We start from the raw sequence: 15,862 nt of genomic DNA on the forward strand, positions 1-15,862 counted from the left end.
TTTTTTTTTGCGGGGGGGGGGGGGGGGGGGTTGAGTTCCCACACTTTTTTTCCCGAGGACTTGACCCCTGGTTTGAGCATACCTAACACACATGCCCCTTCCCAGTCCTGTGGTAACTCCGAATAGGCTTTCTTACCACAGATCCAGTACAAATTTGCTGGGGCTTTCCAACTAGATGTAGCAGATAGGTCAAACCACACATCCTTTAAATTGGTATAACTTACAAACGGGTTAGGTGGTTCTGAGACATTTGAAGCTGACCACCAAGTTGTATTCTTTGTATCATCATCATAAGCTTTTTGCCCTAGACAAGTCAATTCTCCTACAGATGTATTAAACATTATTCCTTTCCTTGCTATGCAAACATAACCTATAATGGAGGTCTTTAATCGCCACTCAGATTTACCTCTAACACTCATTTGATAATCAGCTTGAGAAGATGTTATCTGTTCAATTGTCTCAGAACCGGAATACATTACCTCCTTTGCTTCCCAGGGCCATTGGTCTCCCATATTAGTACCTCCACACACATAGCAGTTGGTTACATTAAGACTACCAGCAATACTCTCGGCTAGATCAATAAACAAGTTCTTAGCATTATGGGGGATCTTATTCTCTACACTCATCTCCTCGTAGAAAGAATGGAAAACCTGATGAGTCTGGGCTGCCACAGTATCGGTCTCTATCCCTATAAATAATATTGTCCCAGGATCCAAACCTGTCCCATATATCTGGAACCCAAATAAGTTTCCGAACCTATCTATAAACTGTTCAGGATTATTAATAAGTATATGGACTGGGTTACACTCCATAGACTTACAATATGGTTTGGTAGGCAACTTAGTAACAATCATATTCTTATCTACTGTCTGTCCCCAAGTTGCCCACCCCACACAAGACCAATATGGACAATAATTATAATTTTTATTTGGGCATTTTGGATACTTGTTCTTACTACTGGGGCAAATATACTTATCATTAGACCCATACGTTCTTTCCCATTTAAGATCCCCACATACATTCCACGGTTTTCTACCACTTGATATCGCCTTACATACATCAAATAGCTGAACACCCGAAGAATGTACGGTTTCTAGTATTGTCTTATTTATTAGGGTCCCCTGTGAGTCTCCATTCCAAAGGGTCAACCAAATTGTACGGGGTTGATACTCTGGACTAAAACACTTAGGTTCTCCTACTCCTAAATGGCACACACTATAATCTATAGCTAAGTATCTACACTTAGATACATATCCTTTACACTCATATTGTGAATGCCAAATAAGGGTCTGGGAAATATGATTACCTGTTTTTGTAGTCTTAATGCAAACCTCACAGCCAGGTGTGTCGGTACCTCTACCTTCCTGAATAATTAAAAACACAAATATACACATTATCAAATGCATTTCTCCTGACATCTTTATCCTAATTCTTCGTCCGTGCGATGGCACCTCAGCTTCCAGGGTGTAAGGGCTGCAAGGAATAGAGTCCTTCAAGTCCTCTCTTCCCTTCACAGAGGTCCCTTCAAGACACTCTGGCTATGTAACGTGGGTAGGTGGTCAGGCTTTATTATGGCCGTCAAAACACCTACTTGCTGATCTCTTTGTTTACTCTTGAAGTCCCAATATCTCCTCGTCACTCCGACTGAGTTACACGCTTTAACCGGATCTTGCAGGGATTCTCTGGATCTGGTGTAGCTTGCCAAGAATCTACTGCTGCTGGTTTAACCCTGGAGTGATGAATCCACGGAGTCACTTCAGCCACCTTTATAGCTGTAGGGGTAGACAAAAGAACAACATAAGGACCCCTCTACTTTGGCCCCAACGGTACAATGTTCCACTCCTTTATCCAAACTTGATCTCCTGGATGATACAATGGACAGGTGTATAAATATTCACAGGTAATCTATCTTGTACCCATTTCTGTACCTCCTCCATAGTTTTACCCAACTCTACAACCTGCTGCCGGGTAATTCCTTCTCCCAACTGACTCAAATCCCCCCTTAAGTTACCAAGAACAGGAGGTGGCCGCCCATACATAATTTCAAAAGGTGAGAGACCCATCCTTCTGGTAGGTGTACTACGAATGCGCAACAGAGCTATTGGCAAAAGAACATTCCACTTAAGTTGAGTTTCTTGACACATCTTTGCTAATTGGTTCTTAATAGTTCTGTTCATCCTTTCCACTTTCCCAGAGCTCTGAGGCCTATATGCCGTATGAAGTTTCCACTTAATACCAAGCATATGAGTCAGTTGTTGTAGGCACTGGTGAACAAAGGCTGGACCATTATCCGATCCTATAGAGCATGGTAGTCCATATCGGGGTATTATTTCTCGCAACAGGAAACGCACAACTTCTCCTGCTTTCTCTGTATGAGTAGGACATGCTTCTACCCAACCTGAGTAGGTACACACAACTACTAGTAGGTAGCGATGTCCGCCGGATTTAGGCATTACCGTATAGTCTATTTGGAGATCGGACATAGGGAGTCCTCCCATATACTGGACTCCCGGTGGTTTCACTGGACCTTGCCTTGCGTTGTTCTTGGCACATATCACACATCTTCGTACAATGGTTTGAGTCAAGTTGGACAATCTTGGTATGTAGAAATGCTTCCTAAGAGATTCTTCCATACTATCTCTTCCGGAATGTGTCCCGTTATAATAATTCTGGACAATTTCTACAGCTAGCGATGCTGGAATAACTATTCTTCCATCTTCTAACTGATACCAATTGTTCTCCAGGTACTTCCCAGTTTCAGTCTTTAACCACTCTCCTTCTTGAGCTGTATAAATTGGAGTCCATTGAGACAGAGGGGTTGGTATGAGAGCAGCTATACATTCCACATACTCCTGTTTTCCTGATTCAGCGGCATGCTTGGCTGCATTATCTGCCATCCGATTTCCTTTTGTTACATCACCATCACCTTTCAGATACGCTCGACAATGTATGATACCAACTTCTTTCGTTCCCACACGGCTTCCAGTAGTTGTAATATCTCAGCTGCGTACTTGATTTCTTTACCCTCTGAGTTCAGTAGTCCTCTTTCTTTATACAAAGCTCCATGGGCATGAGTGGTTAAAAACGCATACTTAGAGTCCGTGTAGATGTTCACCCTCAAACCTTCGCGCTCGTGTGAGTGCGATTAGTTCTGCCTTCTGTGCCGATGTTCCTTTTGACAATGGCCGAGCTTCTATCACCTTGTCTATGGTTGTCTTTGCATATCCTGCATAGCGAATCCCTTCTTTCACATAACTACTGCCGTCCGTAAAGTACTGGACATCAGGGTTCTGGATTGGAAAATCACGAAGGTCCGGTCTACTTGAAAACACTTCATCCATCACCTCCAGGCAATCATGTTGACTCTCAGTAGGTTGTGGCAAAAGGGTAGCTGGATTTAGGGTATTAACAGTCTCTAGATGCACTCTCGGGTTTTCACATAACATAGTCATGCGGCTATTACTAAACCAATGATTGCCTTTATAGTCTAGCAACGTCAGTACTGCGTGCGGGACTCGCACGTAGAGTTCCTGACCCAGAGTGAGCTTATCAGCTTCGGCTACCAGCAGGGCGGCGGCAGCTACGGCTCTTAGACAAGGTGGAAGACCACTGGCCACTGCATCCAGTTGTTTGGACATATATGCAACAGGTCGTTGCCATGATCCCAAGTACTGTGTCAATACTCCCACAGCCATTCTTCTTCGCTCGTGTACATATAAGTAGAATGGGCGTGTATTAGGTAGACCTAATGCTGGGGCGCTCATCAATGCCTTATTCACATCTTCAAATGCCTTTTGCTGTTCGGGGGTCCACAGGAAGGGATCGTGTTCTGTACCTTTTATAGCCACATAAAGAGGTTTCGCCAATATGGCATAACTGGGAATCCATATCCTACAGAAGCCTGCTGCCCCCAAGAATTCCCACACTTGTCTTCTATTCTTGGGTATTGGTATTTGGCATACAGCTTCTTTTCTCTCTGGCCCCATTATCCTTTGACCTTCAGAGATATGGAATCCCAGATACTTGACAGTTGGCTGACACAACTGGGCTTTCTTCCTGGACACCTTGTATCCTGCCTTCCAAAGAATGTGTAGTAAACCATGTGTTGCTTGCTGACATATTTCTCTTGTAACTGCCGCTATCAACAAATCATCTACGTATTGTAATAGTACACACTCTCCTGGGATGGACTTGAAATCCAGTAAGTCTTGACTTAAAGCTGATCCAAATAGGGTAGGGGAATTTTTAAACCCTTGGGGCAGCCTTGTCCAAGTCATCTGGCGTTTTGAGCCCGTTACAGCATTTTCCCATTGGAATGCAAAGATACACTGGCTTTCCGCAGCAATTCGTAGGCAAAAGAAGGCATCTTTGAGATCCAAAACTGTGAAGTAGGTAGCCCCGCCCGGAATTAAAGCAAGCAGGTTATATGGTTTGGGCACAACTGGATGTATACTTACTACCGCATCATTGACTGCTCTCAAGTCCTGCACAGGGCGATACTCATCTGTACCGGGCTTTTGAACAGGCAACAATGGGGTGTTCCAGGGGGAAGTACAGAATTTTAGGATACCATACCTTATGAACTTATCCAAATAAGATTGTATGTTCTTCTTGGCCTTTTGTGGAATGTGATATTGTCTCAGGCTTACTGGATAAACCCCAAGCTTTAGTTCGATACGAATTGGTGGGATATTACGAGCAAGTCCTGGTGGGTTATTCTCTGCCCACACTCCTGGTATATTGAACAAGGATTCATCACTCTTAGGGTTTTGGCTAGTCAACACTGTATAAAGTTCCACTCTTCTTCCTTTGGTACAGATATTGTCATTATACCTGAGGGTCCATTGAACTTCAAAGATGTTGTTCCGTTAGGTAGAAATGTTATCTGTGCTTGTAATTTCGACAACAAATCACGTCCTAGCAGTTGGACTGGACATTCAGGCATATAAAGGAACTGGTGTTTCACTATGTGGCCTCCCAATGTACAGAGTCGACTTTTAAGAACCGGTTTAGCGGCACTCCTTCCAGTTGCTCCTATTACGGTGATAGTTCTTCCTGAAGGAGGAGCGACTAGGTCAGTCACCACCGAATGTTCAGCACCAGTGTCAATCATGAAAGAACTCCTTTTCCCCCCTATTGCTACATCGACCATAGGCTCTGCTCGGCCAAGGGGGATGGAGCCCGGTTGGTATCAATAGTCTTCCATGACTGTGTCAGCCAAACCCACAAAGTCCCTATCCTATCTCTCTCTGGGTCTCTGCGCTGCTGGGTAATATCTATCTCCACTAACACTTCCTCTATTATTCCCACTATTTCCTCCAGGGCCTCCTCTTCCTCTCACTCTGCCTCTATAATTATTACTATACCCTGCCCTAGGTCTGTCTCTCTCATATTGTTCACTCCGTGGACACTCACTTCTCCAATGCCCTTCTTCCCTACAGTACGCATATTGGTTCCTACTCAAAGGCTCCCCATTCCACTTATTCTCGCCTTTATCCGTTCCCCTATACGCTTCCTTTTCCCTTCTATCTACGCCTGCGATAGCTACCGCTAGCATATCCGCTTTCCTTCGCATCTTTCGCTCTTCCTCCTTCTTTGTCTCTGTCTCCCTATTCATATAGACCTTATTTGCTATTTCCATTAGTTGGGTTATGGACATCCCTACAAACCCTTCTAACTTCTGTAGCTTGCGCTTTATATCTCCGTAGGCTTGGCTGACAAAGGCAGAGTTAACCATTCGGGAATTCTCAGGAGCCTCTGGATTAAAGGGGGTATACAACCGGTATGCCTCCAATAATCGGTCATAAAAGGCACTGGGCGATTCATCACATTTCTGCAATACCTCAGCCGTCTTAGACATATTAATCGCCTTTTTTCCTCCGGCTTTCATGCCAGCAATAATAGCGTCCCTGTATGCTTTTAAATGGGCCATATCTGCGCCATTGACATTCCACTCCGGATCAGTATTTGGATAATGTGCTGTGGCCCATGCTGCTGGGTTGGCCTGATTTTGTGTACGGGCCACTTCTTCCAGCGCTTTAATTGCCGCTTGGTTTATCCGTGTCCTTTCCTCGTTGTTAAACAATGTCATAAGCAGTTGCTGGCAATCAGCCCAAGTGGGATTATCGGTCTGGACTATGGAGGTAAACAAATCCGTCATGGCTTGAGGTTTATCGGTGTATGAGGAGTTATGGGTCTTCCAGTTAAATAGATCAGTAGTAGTGAAGGAAACATAGACGAATACAGGATCAGCGTGTTGTAACTGGCCGTCGCCGTTAATGTGTGTCGGGCCTGGTGTCAGTCGGAGAGGCATTTGATAATGTCGGGGTTGGAGGGTACCGGTGTAGCGGTACTTACCTTATCCGGGGGCCGGCCGCGGTCCTCTCTTCAAGCCGCGCGCGGTCCAGCGGCTGCACGAGCCGCGCGCGGCTCATCCGACTGCTCAAACAGGAAGGCGGGCAGTGACCGCGAGAAGCGGTCACGTGTCCCGCCTGCAGCTAAGAGCGCGCCGCGAATCTCGGGCGCGCTCTTAAAGAGACAGTGGGAGCCTAAATTGCAAAAAGGCTCCCATTGGCTCCTGTCACGCCAATCACCCCATACACTTACCTGTTGGGGGAGTGGAAGTGACAGGAGCCAATCACGTTAGTTTGAAGGCTACTTATACTTACCCTTTTCCCTTAGTTCCTTGCCCTATCGTGGTTTCTGCTACAGTTCCCTTTAGTGCTTGTTGTATTCAGTTGTGTTTCTCCGTACTTGACCTTGGCTTTGTATTCTGACTTCGTTTTCGCTTTATCCTTGTCTGTACTGTTTGCCGGCTTGCTGATTCCTGTGTACCAGACCCCGGCTAGTTCTCGTTTACGCTGTCTCTTTGTGCCCTTGACCTCGGATCGCTCCTGACTCTGTACTTCTCCTTTACGTCGAGTCCGGCCACTCTAAGGTCCGGTAGACGTATCTCTCCTCTGTGCTGTCTTCTGTTTTGCTGGATCCTGCGTGTAGGGGTATATACACGTTACATTACGATAGGGCCATGGACCCCGCAGATTTAGCTCAACAGATGGCGACCCATGAGGCTAGATTTGTAGAGCAGGATCACCGTATGGATCAAATAGCTCAGGCTCTCCAGACGCTCTTAGCTAGAACCATTCCAGCAACCGCACCTAACCCTCCTGCACCCCTGCTTCCTGAAGTATCGACTATGCCTAATGCTACAGCACATTTAACGCCTCCTCCTAGGTATGGAGGGGATTCTAAGACATGCAGAGGGTTCATTAACCAAATAGAGTTTCATTTTGAAATGTATCCACGTTCATTTCCCACAGAGAGGTCCAAAGTTGGGTTCTTTATGCACCAACTTACCGACAAAGCACTTGAATGGGCAAACCCTATTTGGGAGGCTAATGGACCTATGGTGCATAACTTTCACAGTTTCCTAACAGCTTTTCGCAGAACTTTTGACACTATGAAAAGGTCTAAGAATGCCGCTAGAGCATTAATGAGGGTTAAACAGGGTTCTAGGTCTGTGGCTGATTACGCTATACAGTTTCGTACCCTTGCCTCACAGGTCGATTGGACCAATAATGGGTTAACTACTGCCTTCATGGAAGGCTTATCAGATTCTATATTGGATGAGGTAGCGGCTAAGGAACTTCCTGTTGCCTTAGAGGACCTTATTGACTACCTCATCGATATAGATAATAGGATTCGGGACAGGCTCTATACCAAGAACAGGAATAGACGTTTTGTTACGCCTATTCACCCCAGAGTTAATCCACCGGAGAGTGTAAAAGTATCTGAAGAGGAGCCAATGCAATTAGGGGTTGCCAAACTCTCTGATAATGAAAAATTACATAGGAGAAGAGAGGGACTCTGCCTATATTGTGGTAGGAGAGAACATATGGTAAAGGAGTGTCCTCTGCTCCCGGAAAACTCTCGCACCTAAGACCTTATAGGGGACTGGCCTTGGGTGTGATTTCTAAGTCTCCTACATTGCCTCCTAACCGACTGCTTCTCCCTGTTTCTTTACATATGGGAGAGAGTTGTATAGTTGAAAACATATACGCCCTGGTTGACTCTGGGGCAGCTGAGAATTTTATAGACTCTGGTTTTGTAAAGAAAAACAATATTCCCATCAGGGAGAAGGAGATACCCTTGGCCGTTGAGGCCATAGATGGTAGACCATTGATATCTCCAGTTGTTACTCACGAGACTGCACCGCTACACATGTACACAGGGGTTCTACACTATGAAACCATTCGGTTCCAGGTCATCACCTCTCCCTCTTCACAGTTGGTATTAGGGTATCCATGGTTACGTGCCCACAATCCCATTTTTGACTGGGAGACAGGGCAGATAAAATCATGGAGTGAAGCCTGCCATGAGTCATGTACTATTGAAGTCACGCCTGTGAATTCTATTAACGTTCCTACTGTTCCTCCTTTATCTACGGCTATACCCTCTCAGTATTTAACTTTAAAGACTGTCTTTGATAAAAGAGAGGCTGACAAATTACCGCCTCACAGACCCTACGATTGTGCTATTGATTTGTTGCCTGGTACTATACCTCCCAAGGGCAGGGTGTACCCCCTATCGGTTCAAGAAAACCGTGTCATGGAGGAGTACATTAAAGAATCATTAGAAAAGGGATTTATTAGGAGATCCTCTTCTCCGGCTGGAGCGGGGTTCTTCTTTGTATCGAAGAAAGAAGGTGATTTAAGACCTTGCATTGATTATAGAGGTCTTAATAAAATCACCATCAAAAATGCTTACCCTATACCGTTAATAACAGAATTGTTTGACAGGCTCAAACATGCTACGGTATTCACCAAATTAGATCTTAGAGGAGCATACAATTTGATACGTATAAAAAAGGACCACGAATGGAAGACAGCCTTTAACACTCGGTCAGGTCATTATGAGTATACCGTCATGCCATTTGGGCTTTGCAATGCCCCAGCAGTGTTCCAAGAATTTATTAATGATGTCTTAAGGGACTTTATTCACTCATTTGTTATTGTGTACTTGGATGACATTTTAATATATTCTACAGACATTCACACTCATCACAGACATGTTACGACAGTTCTGAAGACCCTTCTTGCTAATGGTCTTTATTGCAAATTAGAAAAATGTCTATTCGACCAATCCGAGGTCCAGTTTTTAGGGTATTTGATTTCCGCTGAGGGTTTTCGGATGGATCCCCAGAAGCTCGCTGCGGTCATAGAATGGCCTCTGCCACAAGGTCTGAAAGCCATCCAGCGTTTTCTGGGTTTCTCTAATTATTATAGACGTTTTATCAAAGGTTTTTCGTCTATAGTAGCGCCTATTACTCGTATGACTAAAAAGGATGGCAATACACGTGTCTGGTCTACTGAGGCACTTCAGGCTTTTGACTTTCTTAAGACTACGTTCGCCTCTGCCCCTATTTTACAGCATCCTGTCCCCTCATTGCCATATATACTTGAGGTTGATGCTTCCGATATAGGGGTAGGTGCTGTCTTATCCCAAAGAGAGTCTCCTGACAAGCCATTGCATCCTTGTGGCTTCTTTTCTAAACAAATGTCCAAAGCAGAAAGGAATTATGATGTGGGTAATCGCGAACTCCTTGCTATCATTTTAGCACTCAAAGAATGGAGACATTTGTTAGAAGGCACTAAGGATCCCATCCTCATATTTACGGATCATAAGAACCTGTCCTACCTTAGCGAAGCTAAAAGATTGTCTTCCAGGCAGGCTAGGTGGTCACTGTTCTTGTCTCATTTTAATTATATAATAACCTATAGGCCAGGCGACCGGAACACTAAAGCGGACGCTCTGTCCAGACAATTCGAGACTATTGACAAACAGGAGATTGATGTCACTCCTGTCATTCCCCCAGACAGGATAATAGCAACTACTATATTGTCTATTTCCTCGTCCCTCTTGCAGGCCATACAAGCGAAACAGAGCATGGCACCTGGCGAGAGGCCTAATGATAAATTGTTCGTTGACGTTCCCGAGAGACGGGATATTCTGTCACTGTATCACGATACTAAGACTGCTGGACATCCTGGTATTTCCAAAACAGTGTCAGCCGTTTCTCGGTATTTCTGGTGGGATACCTTACGTAAGGATGTTACTGACTATATAAGTGCTTGTTCTACTTGTGCATGTATGAAAACCTCTCGTAGAGTTCCTTGTGGGCTGTTGCATCCGTTACCCGTTCCCGAGAGACCTTGGTCTAATCTATCAATGGATTTTATTGTTGAATTACCCCCTTCGAATGGTAACACAGTCATCCTAATGATAGTAGATCGGTTTTCCAAAATGGCTCACTTTGTGTCTCTTCGCAAGTTGCCCACTTCCAAGGAACTGGCTCTTATCTTCGCTAAAGAAGTGTTTCGATTACATGGTATTCCCTTATCTATTGTATCCGATAGGGGTAGCCAATTTATTTCCAGGTTCTGGAAAGCCTTTTGTTCGGAGATGGGTATTTCCCTCTCATTTTCTTCCGCTTACCATCCCCAGTCTAATGGAGCTGCTGAACGTGCCAACCAGTCTCTGGAGCAGTACCTCCGTTGTTTTGTGTCTCACCATCAGGACAATTGGTCTGACCTGCTTCCTTGGGCTGAATTTGCTCGGAATAACGCCACTCATGATTCTTCCGGCAAAAGCCCTTTTTACGTTGTCTATGGCCAGCATCCCGTTGTTCTTCCGGCTGCATTCTCCTCACAGGGCATGCCAGTTCTGGATGAGCATTTGGCTGGTTTGCGTAATACTTGGGAGCAGGTTCAGCGTTCTTTGGTGGACTCTGCTGCCCGCCAGAAGGCTCAGGCTGACAAGCATCGCAGAGCGGCTCCTTCCTATGTTGTGGGGGACAGGGTTTTGCTTTCCACACGGAATATTCGCCTCCGGGTGCCTTCTATGAAATTGGCTCCCCGCTTCATTGGTCCTTATCGCATTATACATAAGGTTAATCCCGTTTCTTATGCCTTGGGTCTGCCTAAAAATCTGCGTATACCCAATGTATTTCACACCTCGTTGTTGAAGCCTTACGTACGCAACCGCTATACCCGGAGTACACCCCCTCCCCCTCCTGTCTCTGTGGAGGGTCATGAGGAGTTCGAAGTGTCTGCTGTTATTGACTCTCGTTTCCTCAGGGGTCGGCTTCAGTACTTGGTACATTGGAAGGGTTATGGGCCTGAGGAGCGCAGTTGGATTTCTGCGGATGCTGTTCATGCTCCCCGCCTTGTACGTTCTTTCCATTCGCGTTTTCCTGCCAGACCTGGTCCTGCCCGCCCGGAGGGCGTGTCCTCAGGGGGGGGTACTGTAGCGGTACTTACCTTATCCGGGGGCCGGCCGCGGTCCTCTCTTCAAGCCGCGCGCGGTCCTGCGGCTGCACGAGCCGCGCGCGGCTCATCCGACTGCTCAAACAGGAAGGCGGGCAGTGACCGCGAGAAGCGGTCACGTGTCCCGCCTGCAGCTAAGAGCGCGCCGCGAATCTCGGGCGCGCTCTTAAAGAGACAGTGGGAGCCTAAATTGCAAAAAGGCTCCCATTGGCTCCTGTCACGCCAATCACCCCATACACTTACCTGTTGGGGGAGTGGAAGTGACAGGAGCCAATCACGTTAGTTTGAAGGCTACTTATACTTACCCTTTTCCCTTAGTTCCTTGCCCTATCGTGGTTTCTGCTACAGTTCCCTTTAGTGCTTGTTGTATTCAGTTGTGTTTCTCCGTACTTGACCTTGGCTTTGTATTCTGACTTCGTTTTCGCTTTATCCTTGTCTGTACTGTTTGCCGGCTTGCTGATTCCTGTGTACCAGACCCCGGCTAGTTCTCGTTTACGCTGTCTCTTTGTGCCCTTGACCTCGGATCGCTCCTGACTCTGTACTTCTCCTTTACGTCGAGTCCGGCCACTCTAAGGTCCGGTAGACGTATCTCTCCTCTGTGCTGTCTTCTGTTTTGCTGGATCCTGCGTGTAGGGGTATATACACGTTACAACCGGTCAGTTGTCGGGTTAGTATGGGGCTTCGTTTAGAAACGTCAGTTAGAGGTTCCGGTCGAGGGGTAGTAAGACGAGGGGAAGGGGACGCTTTACTGAGGGGGAGATCAGTGAGTAAAGTATTCCGGGCCGGGCTAGGAAGAGCCTGACCAGGAACTAGATATGACGTCAAATCTGGATAGGTGGGGTTAACGGAGGTAGGTACCGGAAGGGGAGGGTTTAAAACAAGAGGGCTGGGCTCTGAACTAGAGGAGGGGGTAGGTGGGGACAACGGGGCAAGGGGAGTAGCGTTACCAACAGCACCTCCTCTTCCTGTGGAGGAGGAGTAAGGGGGCGGCATGGGGATCTCGGATTCAGGAGGCGTGTCCAAAATGGGCGTAATTACGGCCTTAGTGGACAGGCGAGTTCTGGCCACCATGAGGCGACATTGTTCCTCGTGGCATACCCGGATCCATTTTGGCAAGTCATTTACGGCCTGCTTCCAACAGTCAATATACGGAAACTGGCCGTAAAGTTCAGGCCTACCTGATACAGCCACGTGTACACGCTGTACCAGATTAGGATCCAAACTGGGCGATTAGGATCCAAACCCCATGCAGCCACCAAAGTAGGCCATTCCCTACTACATAAAGTAGTCAGGCGTGTTGGAGACATTTTTACCCCAAAATCATACACAGTGTATCCCTTTTTAAAGTTTTTCAACATACATCCTAAGGGATCCATAATCGTTGAATCTGACGCACCCATACTAACAATGAAGCGTCGTCTCCAACAGAAACCAAACAAACACACTTCCAATGGTCACACCCGTTCCCTCGGCAACAGCACCACGTGGTACAGTTACTAAGCGAAACGCACACAACAAAACACTCAGGGAATTCCCGTACACACACAGCTGTTACACCAGTCACTAAATAACTATTACTGCGCCTCTTGGCGAAACTATACAGTCACCCACGCTATAATTTCCTATATCTGAATTACCCTTCTACAACATACCCCAGTAACATCGTCTTTACAAACAGTAGTTATAGTACGGTTAGCATTGGTTTGAGTACAATTTAAAGTCACAGTTCAATTAGTAGTGGTTATGGTGTTAAACATACAACATAGACGACAGTTATTAGTAGTTATTTACAGTATCAGTAATTATACATGGTTATGGTACCGTGCGCTATAATACAGTTACACACTATTCACACTCTCGCTAGACGGCAGAGCTCACGCTATCTAGCAAGATATACACGCTACTACAACAATCTTTAACACATTTACAATTCCCAACTAATCTATTGGCCAGTACCTCGATGGACTACCTAAAACTATTTACATCCGTTTTGGTTAGCCACGCTGCCCAAGCACCACATATAGCGAACTAGAGGGCGGAATTTACAACAGCACCCTCTTAGTCTATATACTCTATAAAAAATCTAGTAGGTTCCAAATTTACACGCCTTCCCACTTAGCCAAGATAGGTTGAGATCTAGCGGACCGAATTTACACAGACGCCGCTTAGTCTCCCGGTCCCTCCGACCTAGCGAACGTAATATACACCCTAGGACGCTAGTCTAGACAAGACACCGGTGTCCGGCTTGGGCTATTTACACAGAACCCAACCTGACTCCAAACCAAAATTAAACGGGCTGACTACAGGGCGTTTAATTACGAGCGGTGCGCCTTCGCTCCTTCCCTCCACTGGAGGGGGCAGATTCCATACACAAATAACCCCTTATGGGCCTACCGCACAATCGGTATCCAATACCCCTAGTGGGTCCACTGTCTAAAACAGTAGTCGTCTTACCTCCTCGTTCCTGAACCTGGGTTCACACTCATCGACGGGGGCACCCCAGCACTTACTAAGTACAGGCCGATGATCTCCTGGACAACAGACCAGTGGCGCCGAGACGAAGGGAGGTCCACGCAGAAGTTCAGGGGTGCAGCCGTAGAGAGCGTGGGCAAAGATAGACCGTCTCACGCCTCTGCTTCTCAGCTACCGTTGAACGATGAGCTTCCCGGCCAATGCACCAAATGATACCGGAGAAACTGACGGAAGCCAAGCACAGAGAAGTGGACACAGGTTTCTTCAGGAAGGAAGAGATCTTTATTCGATTCACCGACCGGGGCTCAGATGGACTAGCGTCACCACAACAAACAGTCTGAGCCCAGAACTTACTGTGTAAATGCATGATATAGACATATAGCTCCTCCTATAGTTAACTCTACCCACATATACTCTTTACCCAATCAGCTGAACAAAGCCTAACTTCCCTTACCTGTTAGACCACATGGCTCACCCAGAACAATGGAGGAGGGGAAATGTTTTCAGTTCCTGCATTCCTGCACTTGCTCAGTACACTGTTGATTGTATCTTAGCTATGTGTAACTGACTAACTGATACACCAACATACACATATGCCACGTGGAAATCTCGGCCTACTAAATTTAATTTCTACAGGGGCTTCCACCACAGCAGCATATGTCTACTAAGTGAGGTTTGACACACCAAGCTAGTTTCCTGCTTTCCTGCTAGTCTCTGTGTCAGTCTTTTCTTACCTGTGATTCAAGTTGCAATTAACACTGACAGTCTTTTCTGATAAATACAGCAGTCTCAAATTGAAAACAAAGACACTATGTGGCCTATAAAAGAAACAGTGGGCTGTGGGCAGTTAAAAGGCTAAATACAAGCGGAGATGGAGGGTAACACCAATGTAGATAGAAAAACCAAACACCATATGAGATAGGTCCTTGTGATGGTACCATGGTACCTGTTAAGGCTCCCACAGGTGTGTGCCATTTTATGTTCCAGTCTGATGTCATTTTATGGCAGTCAAACTCCATGCTTCAATTCCGATGCGCAGTTATAAGCATCATGTGTGACACCGCCCATGTACCATTTAGCATTACAGAAATGATGCCATCCAATAATGTGCTTCCTAGACTTATTTATCTCCGCACTTTGTGCTTTGCACTGTCGTGGTTTTCCCGTAGTGATCCATTTGTGCTTTTTGCTCTTTATCTTATTTTTTTTTTACCTTGGCTAATTCCTTGACCAATCTCCATTATGTGCTCATTGACTCTGGCTTGGTTATCCTAGACCACTGCTTGTTTTTTTAAACTCTGTTCCCGAAGCTACTATCCTATTCATTTATGGGCAAATCCAAGACCTATAATACACCTCTCCTACTTTAGGCCTTAATTTAATATTTTTGGATAAGCTCTTCCAAAACTGTTAGAAAAACTTTTCAAAGTAATTATCTACAAAAGTTCCCTTACACTTTAGTGGTGACGTCAGCAGAGATATAATTTGATATTGGCTGGTTAGAGCAGAGTAATGTCACTCACTGCCTTAGAACTGGGAACCTAGGTTCAAATCCCAGCCAGACCACCTTACAACCAGGCCTTAAACTGTTCAAAGGGCCTCAAAATGTCTGATGGCTGTCTTGGTCACATGTATGAAGAGCAGCTCTAAATGTTCTAAAACTGGAACAAGCACCAGGTGCTTTTAATGAGGATTACTTATTTGTTTTAGTTTGTAAGCTAGTCTGGGTAGGGTCTTCTTTGCTTACTGTTCCAGTATGCCTATCACGTTTGTTAGAATTTAGTGGTGTTACTTGTAATCTAATGGGTAGTAAAGCTACACATTGTATATTGGAATGTAGACTTATTATTATTGCCATTTATATAGCGCCAACAGATTCCGTAGCGCTTTACAATATTATGAGAGGGGGGATTTAACTATAAATAGGACAATTACAAGAAAACTTACAGGAACGATAGACTTGACAAGGACCCTGAAGTCGGGTCGAAGCATTGTGGAATAAACCCTTTTGGCATTTGTTTTGGTGTTGTGGCTCCTTAATATTGTTCTACTGCACGTGAGGCGTT

Source organism: Pelobates fuscus, chromosome 8, assembly GCF_036172605.1.
Source record: "Pelobates fuscus isolate aPelFus1 chromosome 8, aPelFus1.pri, whole genome shotgun sequence".
NCBI classification, from domain to species: Eukaryota; Metazoa; Chordata; class Amphibia; order Anura; family Pelobatidae; genus Pelobates; species Pelobates fuscus.